Consider the following 12,500-nt stretch of genomic DNA (forward strand, 5'->3'; position numbering starts at 1 on the left):
GGGGAGATTGTGTAGTGGTAGTACTGAGTGTGGGGGAGTGTTTGTAGTGGTAGTACTGTGTGGGGGGGGAGTGTGTGTAGTGGTAGTACTGTGAGGGGGGGGAGTGTGTGTAGTGGTAGTACTGTGTGGGGGGGGGGGAGTGTGTGTAGTGGTAGTACTGAGTGTTTGGGAGTGTGTAGTGGTCGTACTGTGTGTGGCGGGAGTGTGTGTAGTGGTAGTACTGTGTGTGGGGGAGAGTATGAACTGGTAGTGCTGTGTTTGGGGGATAGGTGTAGTTTTAGCACTGTGTGTGGGGGAGAGTGTGTAGTGTTAGTACTGTGTTTGTGTGGGGGAATGTGTGTAGTGGTAGTACTGTAGGTGGGGAGAGTGTTTAGTGGTAGTACTGTGCTGGGGAGAGTTTGTAGTGGTAGTAATGTGTGTGGGGAGAGTGTTTAGTGGTAGTACTGTGTGTGGGGGAGTGTGTGTAGTGATCGTTCTGTATGTGGGGGAATGTGTGTGTAGTGGTAGTACTGTGTGTGGGGGAGGTAGTAGTGGTAGTACTGTGTGTCAGGGAGAGTGTGGAGTGGTCGTATTGTGTTTGGAGGGAATGTGTGTAGTGGTAGTACTGTGGTGGGGAGAGTGTGTAGTGGTAGTACCGTGTGTGGAGGAGAGTGTGTAGTGGTAGTACTGTGTGTGGGGAGGAGTGTGTAGTGGTACTACTGTGTGTGGGGGAGAGTGTGTATAGGTAGTAATGTGTGTTTGTGGGGGTGACTGTGTAGTGGTAGTACTGTGAGTGGGGGAGTGTGTGTAGTGGTAGTGCTGTGTGGGGGAATGTTTGTAATGGTAGTACTGTGTGTTGGAAGAGTGTGTAGTGGTAGTACTGTGTGGGGGAGACTGTGTAGTGTTGGTACTGTGTGTGGGAGAGTGTGTGTAGTGGTAGTACTATGTGTTGGGGAGAGTGTGTAGTTGTCGTTCTGTATGTGGGGGAGTGTGTGTAGTGGTAGTAATGTGTGTGGGGGAGAGTGTGTAGTGGTAGTACTGTGTGGGGGAGAGTGTGTAGTGGTAGTACCGTGTGTGGGAAAGTGTGTGTAGTGGTAGAATTGTGTGTGGAGGAGTGTGTGTAATGGCAGTACTGTGTGGGAGGGAGTGTGTGTTGTGATAGTTCTGTGTGGGGGGAGTGTTTGTAGTGGTAGATCTGTGTGTTGGGGAGAGTGTGTAGTGGTAGTACTGTGTGGGGGGAGTGTGTGGAGTTGTTGTACTATGTGTGGGAGAGTGTGTGTAGTGGTAGTACTGTGTGTGGGGGAGAGTGTGTAGTGGTAGTAATGTCTGAGGGAGAGTGTGTAGTGGTAGTACTGTATGTGGGGAGAGTGTGTCGTGGTAGTACTGTGTGTGTGGGGGAGTGTGTGTAGTGGTAGGTACTGACTGTGGGGAAGTGTGTGTATTGGTAGTACTCTGTGTTGGAGTGAGTGTGTAGTGGTCGTAATGTATGTGGGGGAGAGTGTGTTGTGGTCGTACTGTATGTTGGGGTGAGTGTGTAGTGGTCGTACTGTATATTGGGGAGAGTGTGTAGTGGTCGTACTGTATGTGGGGGGAGTGTGTGTAGTGGTAGTACTGTGTGGGGGGGAGTGTGTGTAGTGGTAGTACTGAGTGTTTGGGAGTGTGTAGTGGTCGTACTGTGTGTGGAAGGAGTGTGTGTAGTGGTAGTACTGTGTGTGGGGGAGAGTTTATCGTGGTAGTACTGTGTGTGAGGTAGTGTGTGTAGTGGTCGTACTGTGTGTGGAGGGAGTGTGTGTAGTGGTAGCACTGTGTGTAGGGGGGAGTGTGTAGTGGTAGTTCTGTGTGTGGGGGAGTGTGTGTAGTGGTACTACTGTGTGTGGGGGAGTGTGTGTAATGGAAGTACTGTGTGTGTGGGAGGGGGGGAGTGTGTAGTGGTAGTACTGTGTGTGGGGGAGTGTGTGTAGTGGTAGTGCTGTATGGGGGAGTATTTGTAGTGGTAGTACTGTGTGTTGGGAGAGTGTGTAATGGAAGTACTGTGTGGGGGAGACTGTGTTGTGTTAGTACTGTGTATGGGAGAGAGTGTGTAGTGGTAGAATTGTGTGTGGGGGAGTGTGTGTAATGGTAGTACTGTGCTGGGGAGAGTTTGTAGTGGTAGTACTGTTGGTGGGGAGAGTGTGTAATGGTAGTACTGTGCTGGGGAGAGTTTGTAGTTTTTTTTTCTTTTTTTTTTTTTTTTCTTTTTTATATAAAAGAAATATACAAAGTATAGCACAAGATACAAGACATGAACAGAAGAACAAGAACATAACAAAACATAATTAGAAACACAGGCATAAAAGAACATTGCAGTACAAGACCCTAGAAACTCCAGGGACATAAGACCGAATACAAAATTAAACATAATAATGGACATACAACAAACGGACACATACGGACATAGAAAGACACAACAACCATACACAGAATACACCAGACACGCATACATATACAAAATTAGAGTTTATAAAAGAAATACACAATACACAAACCAGACAATAGAAAACAAATCATACATACATACAGGACAAACATAGCAAAGTGCGAAAACACGGATGCAAACGAAACATACACAACAAAAACCAAGAAAGAAAACACACAAAATAAGGCACAATAAGAAAACCCCGAAACGGGCACTGGATGGTTACACACCCACACACACAAACAGAATGTTACAAATAAATATCAGGACATAAATAGCATAAAACACAACACAAACACACACACCAAGTGCAAAGCACAAAACATACAAGAAAACAAGCCATGCAGGGGCAAGATCAATACCCACACCACCCACACACACAGACAAGGTCACCCACCTGTGCACGCAGGCACCGGGGAAACATTACGCACAATACAGACAGAAACCAAACACACCAATAAACCAATCACTCATACTTCTCCGGGTACTCCCGAGCAGGAAACCGTAAACAATAAGCCTCAAAAACAAGTTGGAGACTGTCAGAAATCGGACACCCAGGAGTCGCAGTAGGCCGAGGCATCGAATTCGGCACTCCCGAGACAAAACACTGCGCACTTGGAACCCAGATGGTAGAAGGGCACCAGGGAACAGGATGCACTGAGTGAGTACACTGAAAAGTCACAGTTGCCGTAGAACCGTCGAGCACCTCTCCGGTCGAGAGGACAAAAGGGACAGGTTTCCCCCGATGACGCTGGGCACATGGGCGCACACTGGGAAGCACATCTGACTGCACTGCAGGCCGCACACTGGCCCGCCCACTAGGGCGTGCACACCGTTGGGTGTCAGGAACCGCACCGAGACCCGCGGAGGGTGGCTCCGCAAGGGCCCTAGAGCCCCCACCAACCGGAACAGGAGCAGAGGCCCCCCGCTTCACATCCTTCGTCAACACCACCACAAGGTCGCTCTTACCAGGGGCAACAGCCCACTGAGGGGAGCCACCAGCAGGAGGCACAGCATCCAACTCAGGAGGCAACACAGCGTCGGCCACATCATCCTCCATTTCATCCCGCTCCTCTACCCACGACTGGCGAGGTGGCGCACCCCGAGCCGAGCGGCGGCGCTTAAACAGAGGCTGCTGATCGTCGGAGCTGTCACCCCCAACAAGCGGTGTCCCAGAAGAACCATCGACAGGCGGCCCCAAAATCGGGGCAGCACGTTCACGCAGAACAGCAGCCTCAACAACTCGGGGCAAAAAGCCACCACTAGGAACGGAGACCGGAGTCGGAGAAGGAAGAGACACAACAGGCAGAAGGGAAGACGTCAGCACACGTGAGGTATCCAGGGATGGCGACGGAACCTGCTGAATAGAAGAGGTACTCGTCAACGAGGAAACTCCCAAAGTCGACGAGGCAGAAGACGTGGGCGGAGACACACATACCACCGCACCGTCAGCCCCAAGAAGCACACGGCCTCCAGCAAGAGACTCAGGCACCACCCCTACAGCATCCCCCAAGGTCACCGGATGCGGATGCACTTCCACAGGCATCGAACGATGAAGGTCTGAAACAGGCGCCCCCAGGTTTCCCGAGCTCACCGGCGGGGCAGACACATCCGGTCCAGACGTATCGACATCCGGAACCGCTGCAGGATCCACACCAGGCACGAGCACAGAGCGAGAATCCGCCGGGGAGTCCACACGTACAGATAAGCGAGGAAAATCATCCTCTAGGAAAACTGAAGGGGCATCTGTATGAGGAGCGTCACAACCGGCCGCGACGTGGCCCTCAGCACCACACCGGAAACACGTCCGGGTCTGCCCCTGATAGAAGGTCCTCAGAGACAGCCCACGATATGAGACCCTGGACGGTATAGGGCTTGTGAGCCGCATGACAAGCGTGCGTGAACCCAGCCGGACCCCCTTCAGTCGGCCAGCACTCAAAGTGTTGAACCGGTGCTTCACCACCGACCCAAACCACGTAAACAAGGCCATGAGGGCCGCCTTGGGGAAGGTCACCGGCACGCCGTGAATACTCACAAACGTTAAGGCCCCCCAGGGATCCGAGATCTCTACAGACACAGCCGAAGCCGGAAGAGGAAGCGTGCGGCCATTCCAGCGGGCCACAAACTCCCGGTATACATTTGACTTGGTGAACGACACCGCAACACGGGCGGGCGACAACTTCTCTAAGCCCAGGAGCTCGGGGACGTCAACACGGAGGACGTCGAGGAGGGCAACTTCTACAACGGGCCAATCCACATCAGCAGAAAAATCCAGCCGCAGTGTCTATTCTTCTGATACGGCTAGTACCAGCCCCGTCCATACTGGCAGGTGGGGCCCCGACCAGCGGGAGCTCCACCCCCCCCCCCCCCCGCCCAGAGCAACCGCCACTCAGCAACGGCAAACGACCACTGACAGCCAGAGCTCGACGTCTGCACCCTCTGGTGGCGCAGCCAGGAATCCGGGAGAGTTTGTAGTAGTAGTACTGTGTGTGGGGAGAGTGTTTAGTGGTAGAAATGTGTGTGGGGGAGAGTGTGTAGTGATCGTTCTGTATGTGGGGGAATGTGTGTGTAGTGGTAGTACTGTGTGTGGGGGAGGTAGTAGTGGTAGTACTGTGTGTGGGGGAGGGAGTAGTGGTAGTACTGTGTGTCAGGGAGTGTGGAGTAGTCGTATTGTGTGTGGAGGGAACGTGTGTAGTGGTAATACTGTGCTGGGGAGAGTGTGTAGTGGTAGTACCGTGTGTGGAGGAGAGTGTGTAGTGGTAGTACTGTGTGTGGGGAGGAGTGTGTAGTGGTAGCACCGTGTGTGGGGGAGTGTGTGTAGTGGTACTACTGTGTGTGGGGGAAAGTGTGTATAGGTAGTAATGTGTGTTTGTGGGGGGGACTGTGTAGTGGTAGTACTGTGAGTGGGGAAGTGTGTGTAGTGGTAGTGCTGTGTTTGGGGGATAGGTGTAGTTTTAGTACTGTGTGTGGGGGAGAGTGTGTAGTGGTAGTACTGTGTTTGTGTGGGGGAATGTGTGTAGTGGTCATACTGTATGTTGGGGAGAGTGTGTAATGGTAGTACTGTGCTGGGGAGAGTTTGTAGTGGTAGTACTGTGTGTGGGGAGAGTGTTTAGTGGTAGTACTGTGTGTGGGGGAGAGTGTGTAGTGATCGTTCTGTATGTGGGCGAATGTGTGTGTAGTGGTAGTACTGTGTGTGGGGGAGGGAGTAGTGGTAGTACTGTATGTCAGGGAGAGTGTGGAGTAGTCGTATTGTGTATGGAGGGAATGTGTGTAGTGGTACTACTGTGTGTGGGGAGGAGTGTGTAGTGGTAGCACTGTGTGTGGGGGAGTGTGTGTAGTGGTACTACTGTGTGTGGGGGAAAGTGTGTATAGGTAGTAATGTGTGTTTGTGGGGGGGACTGTGTAGTGGTAGTACTGTGAGTGGGGGAGTGTGTGTAGTGGCAGTGCTGTGTGGGGGAATGTTTGTAATGGTAGTACTGTGTGTTGGAAGAGTGTGTAGTGGTAGTACTATGTGGGGGAGACTGTGTAGTGTTGATACTGTGTGTGGGGGAGTGTGTGTAGTGGTACTAATGTGTGTGGGGGAGAGTGTGTAGTGGTAGTACTGTGTGGGGGTATTCGTTGCCTCGTTCGGGTAGAAGGTAGACACAGTAGTCGGTTCTGTATATATTTATTGACCGAGACAGCAAGATATATATCTGCCTAGCCGAGGTCCTTCTACTCTGAGTCTGTGTGGAGAACTGAGGCTGCTGGGAGCATGGCTTGATGCTCCTCTGTCTGGCATGACGTCAGAGGCCTACTAGCCTGTGATTGGTTACATTTCAACTGACAGAATTTGAGTATAACACCGCTCGGACACGCTACCAAGTCGACGTCCCTTGTCGACAAGCTCTGGCTAGCTATATAGTTACAATGATACTGAAAGGACCTCGGTGGCATTCAATAATGGCTTACATGTGAAATTTGCATAATAAAACATTGAAAGATGATCAGGTGTGCGTAATACTAACAACTCGGCATATATGCACCAAAAAAAAAAAATCATCATAATAGGTGAAAATCATGGTAACAATGCTTTGATTAAACCAGAGTATTAAGAACATGTGGATGTCTACTGATCAGATATGAACAATACAACTCAAGGTATTGCCTAAACAAAATTATTAACATGTGTCAATGGCATGTGCTTGAAAACCATACAAAATTAAACAATTATTACATTAATGGAACAAAGTTCTGACCTACCAACCACAATTGAATTTCAAGATAGATAATGATTTTCTTTTTTTCTCATTTTTTTTTTCCTCTGAAATATACAATATATTTACAAGACCAATGTACAATATATTTAATGTGCCATATATTTACAAGCTATATACAAGACCTGGAACAAGAAGACTAACATCTGTGTGATAGCAGTCAGGATTCACTGGCCACAATGTGGTTGCTAGAACAATAATAACTCTTATGACAAGCACTGTAAAAATACAAATGGTAGTAGACTTAACAATGGCATCTACTTTATAACAAAATAAAGTTGAGAAAAACTATACATTATATATAATGGTAATAATAAGACACATGTGGTAGAAATACTGCAAATGACTTTTTTTTTTTTTTCAAAACAAACAGAATAACTGCAGAGTGCATTCAATTATAAATTCTGCGGATATCTACACCTAGCTCATCCAGAGCACTATACAACTCTGGCTCTGACTGAAGGTCCGGAACAGATGAAACTTCATGTGACAAACTATCATCTTGAGAGATATCCTCGTTAACATGCAGTCTCCGTGGTGTAGTGGTAAGACACTCGCCTGGCGTTCCGCGAGCGCTATGTCATGGGTTCGTATCCTGGCCGGGGAGGATTTACTGGGCGCAATTCCTTAACTGTAGCCTCTGTTTAACGCAACAGTAAAATGTGTACTTGGATGAAAAAACGATTCTTTGCGGCAGGGGATCGTATTCCAGGGACCATAGGATTAAGGACTTGCCCGAAACGCTATGCGTACTAGTGGCTGTACAAGAATGTAACAACTCTTGTATATATCTCAAAAAAAAAAAAAAAAAAAAAAAAAAAAAAAAAAAAAAAAAAAAAAAAAAAAAAAAAAAAAAAAAAAAAAAAAAAAAAAAATCTAGCCAATGGACATGTGGTGAGTGCACGGTTGAAACGAGAGGTCTAGATCTAAGATTATAATTGCTAGTATGGGGTTGCTGAACATCAAGTGGTCTGTCAACCACAGAAGGTGGTGTCTGAGTAGGAGTATCTGTCTGGGTAAGTTCATTGTCATCTTCCTCATCAGTCTCGTCAACAGTCATTTTAGCTAACTTCATATGGTCTAAATGTTCATTTATATACTCTCCTGTTAACAAGTTCTTAAGTCTGTATTTGTTACCTTTAATAAGCTCGATTACCTTATATGGACCCAAAAATTTCTTAGTTAACTTGTACATAGGACCAGACCTGTGTTGGTTAAGTATCATTACTACAGTTCCAATAGTTATTTTACTGGGTTTAGTTCGTGCATTTCTTGCTAGAGTGAACTCGGCTGTTGCTTTGGACAGTTGTTCTCGTATTTTCTTGAATACTAGTTGCATTTGTCTACGCTTCACTTGAACAAAATCATCTACGTTATATAAGGGAGTAGGAGGTACGTTAATCAATTCATTAGGGAGGATCTTATCTGTACCATAAAGAATAGCGTGAGGTGTGTCACCAGTAGAAACATTAATTGAAGAATTTATAGCACACTGAATTAAGGGTATAAAATCATCCCAATTGTTGTTATCAAAATTCAACGTGACTCTCAAGGCATCTAACACTTTCCTGTTAGTACGTTCAGCTAGTCCATTACTTGCCGGATGATAAGGCATGATGCTACATTTTTTGATGTTATATAAATCACACAAGCTAGTTAAAATACTATTACTGAATTCTGGACCATTATCTGAAAGGATTACTTTAGGCATACTATATCTACAAATTATTTGGTCATGGAATGCGCTGGCTATGGTTTCAGCTGTTTTGTTCGGGATAGGAACTAGTTCGCAAAACCGTGAAAAATTATCGACCATTACAAGCAAATGTTTGTTCCCTTTCTCTGTTTCCGCAAAATTTGTCAATAAATCCATCGATATTCGTTCCCAAGGAGCTTTAGTTGCTGGGTACACCTGAATTGGATTAGGTCCTGAAACATGTCCCTTGTGCTGTAAACAAGTTAAACATCTGTCAACATAATGAGCAATCTCCTTAGCCATTTTTGGCCAAAAATATTTCAATCGACCTTGTTGGAGTGTATGATCCTTTCCTGGATGTGCACTTGCAGGAGCATCATGGATAATTTTTAACACAGTTGGTACCAAGACAGCTGGAACAACTAACTGACAACATTTCCTCGGGGCTGTCCCTAGCTTTACTACTCTACACAGTAAATTGTCCAACATAACTAATTCTTTCAATGGTACTGGCGGTTTATGAAACGGGCAAGTGTCTTGCTTAGTCAAAAATTTAATGACGGGTGCCCATATGGGGTCTTGTCTTTGTTCCGTTTCTACTACTGTAGCATCTAATGCTGGGTAATTTAACTGAATCGCAGCTACGTGTCGAGAAAACGCATCGGCTACAACATTTTGCTTTCCTGGAATATATCCAAATGTGGGATTGAATTCTTGAATTGTGAGCAAATATCTAGCAAACTTTCCAACTGGATTCTTATTTTTGAACAAGGGAATTAATGGTTGGTGATCTGTAAGAACATGAACTGGGTAATTATAAATTGTATCCTTGAAATGTTTAAGTGCCCAGACAACTGCCAAGGCTTCTCGTTCTGTTGCACTATAATTTTTCTCTTCTTTGGATAATGTGCGGCTAGCATAAGCTATTGCGTGATCTCTGTGACCTTCTGTTTGAAGTAATGCAGCACCTAGACCTATGTCACTAGCATCTGTAACCAACGTAAAAGGTTTAGAAAAATCTGGGTACCTAAGGACAGGTGACGAAATCAAGGCTGCTTTGAGTTTTTTGAATGACTGATCCTGGGCCTCTCCCCAAACAAAGGGTTCATCTTTTCTTTGCAACTTGTAAAGCGGAGCGGCTATAATAGAGAATCCAGCAATAAATGAACGATAAAATCCTACAAGACCTGTGAACTGTCTTACGGCTTCTGCGGTACAAGGTGTTGGAAAATCACGGGCAGCAATAATTTTTGATTCATTCAATGTAATACCTGAAGGTGTAACTGTATGACCTAGGAAATTAATCTTTTGCTTTAAAAATGAACATTTTGCAAGCTTTATTTTTAAATTAGCTTCAGCGAGCTTTGCAAGTACTTTTTCAAGGTTCTGGAAATGAGTCTGAACATCTTGCGACATGATTATGAGATCATCAAGGTAAACTAGAAGCGTACTTCCTATCAATCTACGAAATAGATTTGTCATGAGCCGTGAAAAGGTTATTGGACTACTACGCAAACCAAACGGCATTCTTTTGAAATGAAAATGACCATTGGGAGTACTAAAGGCTGTGAATTGTTTACTTTCCTCATCAAGGGGGATTTGCCAGAATCCCTGCAACAAATCTAACGTTGAGAATACTTTGTTTCGACCAATACTTTGCAACAAATCATTGAGAACTGGAAGTGGGAAACGATCAGGTATTGTTACTCTGTTAAGCTTGCGATAATCGATTACAGGTCTCCAAGTCCCGTCTCGCTTTGGTACAAGAATCAATGGAGCGTTCCATGGCGAATTACTCGATTCAATTACATCACTCTGTAACATTTCCTCTACAAGTCTATCTGCTTCTGCTCTCTGAGAATGGGGAAGACAGTAAGCTGGTACATAAATAGGCGTAGTTCCTTGTTCAAGGGGAATTTTATGTGTAATGAGAGGAGTGAGACCTAATTTTTCTCCTGGTAGAGCAACAACAGCTCTATTCCTGTTCAAAATTTCCAAAAGCTGAGCCACAGAGTCAGGAAAATCAGTAGGACTGAGGTGTTGCGCTTGCACCTCTGGCTGAGATCCCTGTTCTCCTGGTGTGAGTGTACAAACAGTATGATCCATGGAGACATCATCCACAACTCGCACCGGTAACGAGTAATGGGCAAAATCTACAACATGGGTACCAGACTGGAGATGGATATCGGCATTACTTGTGTTTGCGATAAATAATGTGACAGTACCATCCTGCACTGTGTGCCAGGAGGGTTCAACAAATGTACCATTCACTTTACATGTTTCACTTTCCGCAATCACATCCGACAACTCAGGCACTCCCTGAACCTTAACTCCTATTCTGGTGAGAGAATGAGGGTGTAGCACAGTGTCAGTAGCCATGGAACCACTGACTTCAGAGATGGTAGCTGCCAGGCGAGCGAGACAACGAGAACCCGTTAGGGCGTCCCCTTCCAGAAAGTCCCGATACTCATTCTCCTCAACAACTGCACAACTACTATGCTTCAATCGAGTGCCTGTTTTCTCGGGTATGCTACCACGACAATGATCTGACAACCCTACGCTAGCAAGGCGGGTGTCAACAAAATTAACGTAATCTGATTGAAGGTTGAACTCGTGGCCCTGTCGATACATGCTACACAAGGGTATGACATGGTCTTTGATACTTATGTTCCAACGATGGGGAAACAGTGCAATATTTTCATCAATCATGGTGTGCAGACCTAAGAGAATGTCTCCAGGAAAATGAATAATGTCAACAACTAAACATGTTATCTACAATGTGACATCATTGAACTTGAGTGGGAGGTCAATTTCACCCTGAACTTTTACTTTATTTCCTGAAATACCACTTAGAAAAGGTATGTGTGACTGTTTTAAAATAGTAGGGTGCTTACTCTCAATGTCTCTAAGAGCCGAGGGCTTGACAATATTAATTTTTGCACCTGAGTCAAGAAAAACTTTTAAAACTCTACCATGTACAATGGCTGAGACAAGGGGACCATCACTTGAGACTGGACAAGTTACTACTTTTGACTTATGTTGTCTGGGATATCTGCGTCTTGTTTGTGTCAAATTTACTGTGGATCCGTCAACATCTACAACTGGTCTAGAGTCAGTGTCCTCCTCTGTCAAGTGTCCAAATCTATTTTGGGTAGCTACTGAATACACAGGGAGGGCACTAGGATTGGCTAGCTTGAATTGGTTAGCGGATGGCCTTGGGGGTTTCCCGACGACATGGAGTAAACATTCTGAGCTCCAGCATTCTGTGACTGAGCATTATAATTTGAAGTTGCATTATAGCTGGGCTGGGAGTTGTAATTACGAGAGTTCTGATAATGTCTTGGACGCTGTGAGCCTCGCCAAGACTGACCATGGGAGTTACGAGGTGGAGATGTCCTTTGCCTTGCTCTACAATCCGCAGTGTGGTGACCAACTTGTTTATGGTACGTGCAATATGGAAGCCTAGAATGATTAGATTGACGAGGGGGCCGAGAGAATTGTCTAGGAGGTGATGATCTAGGGGCGGACCAACAGTCCCTTGCAAGGTGGTTACTCTTACCACAATGCCAACATGAGGGAGTGGATGGTTGTGGACTATGGCGTTTCGGCAATTTATGAGGCGGCGAATTTGACTGGGGGCTACGAGCATGGGTACGCTTCTGCGACCAAGAGTTTTGAGGGTTTGTGGGAGGATGCTGAGAGCTTGTTACTACATTTACAGCATCAGAGGGTGGCAACAGTTGAGCACTTCGGGGAGCTAGTTTATCTGCGGCATTGTTAATAGCCTCAAACACTTCACCAATTTCATGTTTAACACCAAAATTTTGTTGCTCAACGATTGGTTTTGTATGCTCGGGGGCAAAATGCATTAAAGTACCAAATGCTATCATTTTGGCCATAGCCTCAGCCCAGCAAACAATTTTAGGTTGCCACAACATATCTGGAAAGTATTTGAAAGTATTGGAAACGTTTGTTTTATCGTATCAGATACGATATTGTGTGTGGACTTAAATAGGTTTCCAAAACTTATAACCAAGACATATGTATCTAACACTAATTTCAGATGTTGTGGCAACTTACACTCCTAACATGAGTCATTCATAATCCATTCATA

This window comes from Procambarus clarkii, chromosome 45, assembly GCF_040958095.1.
Source record: "Procambarus clarkii isolate CNS0578487 chromosome 45, FALCON_Pclarkii_2.0, whole genome shotgun sequence".
Taxonomy (NCBI): domain Eukaryota; kingdom Metazoa; phylum Arthropoda; class Malacostraca; order Decapoda; family Cambaridae; genus Procambarus; species Procambarus clarkii.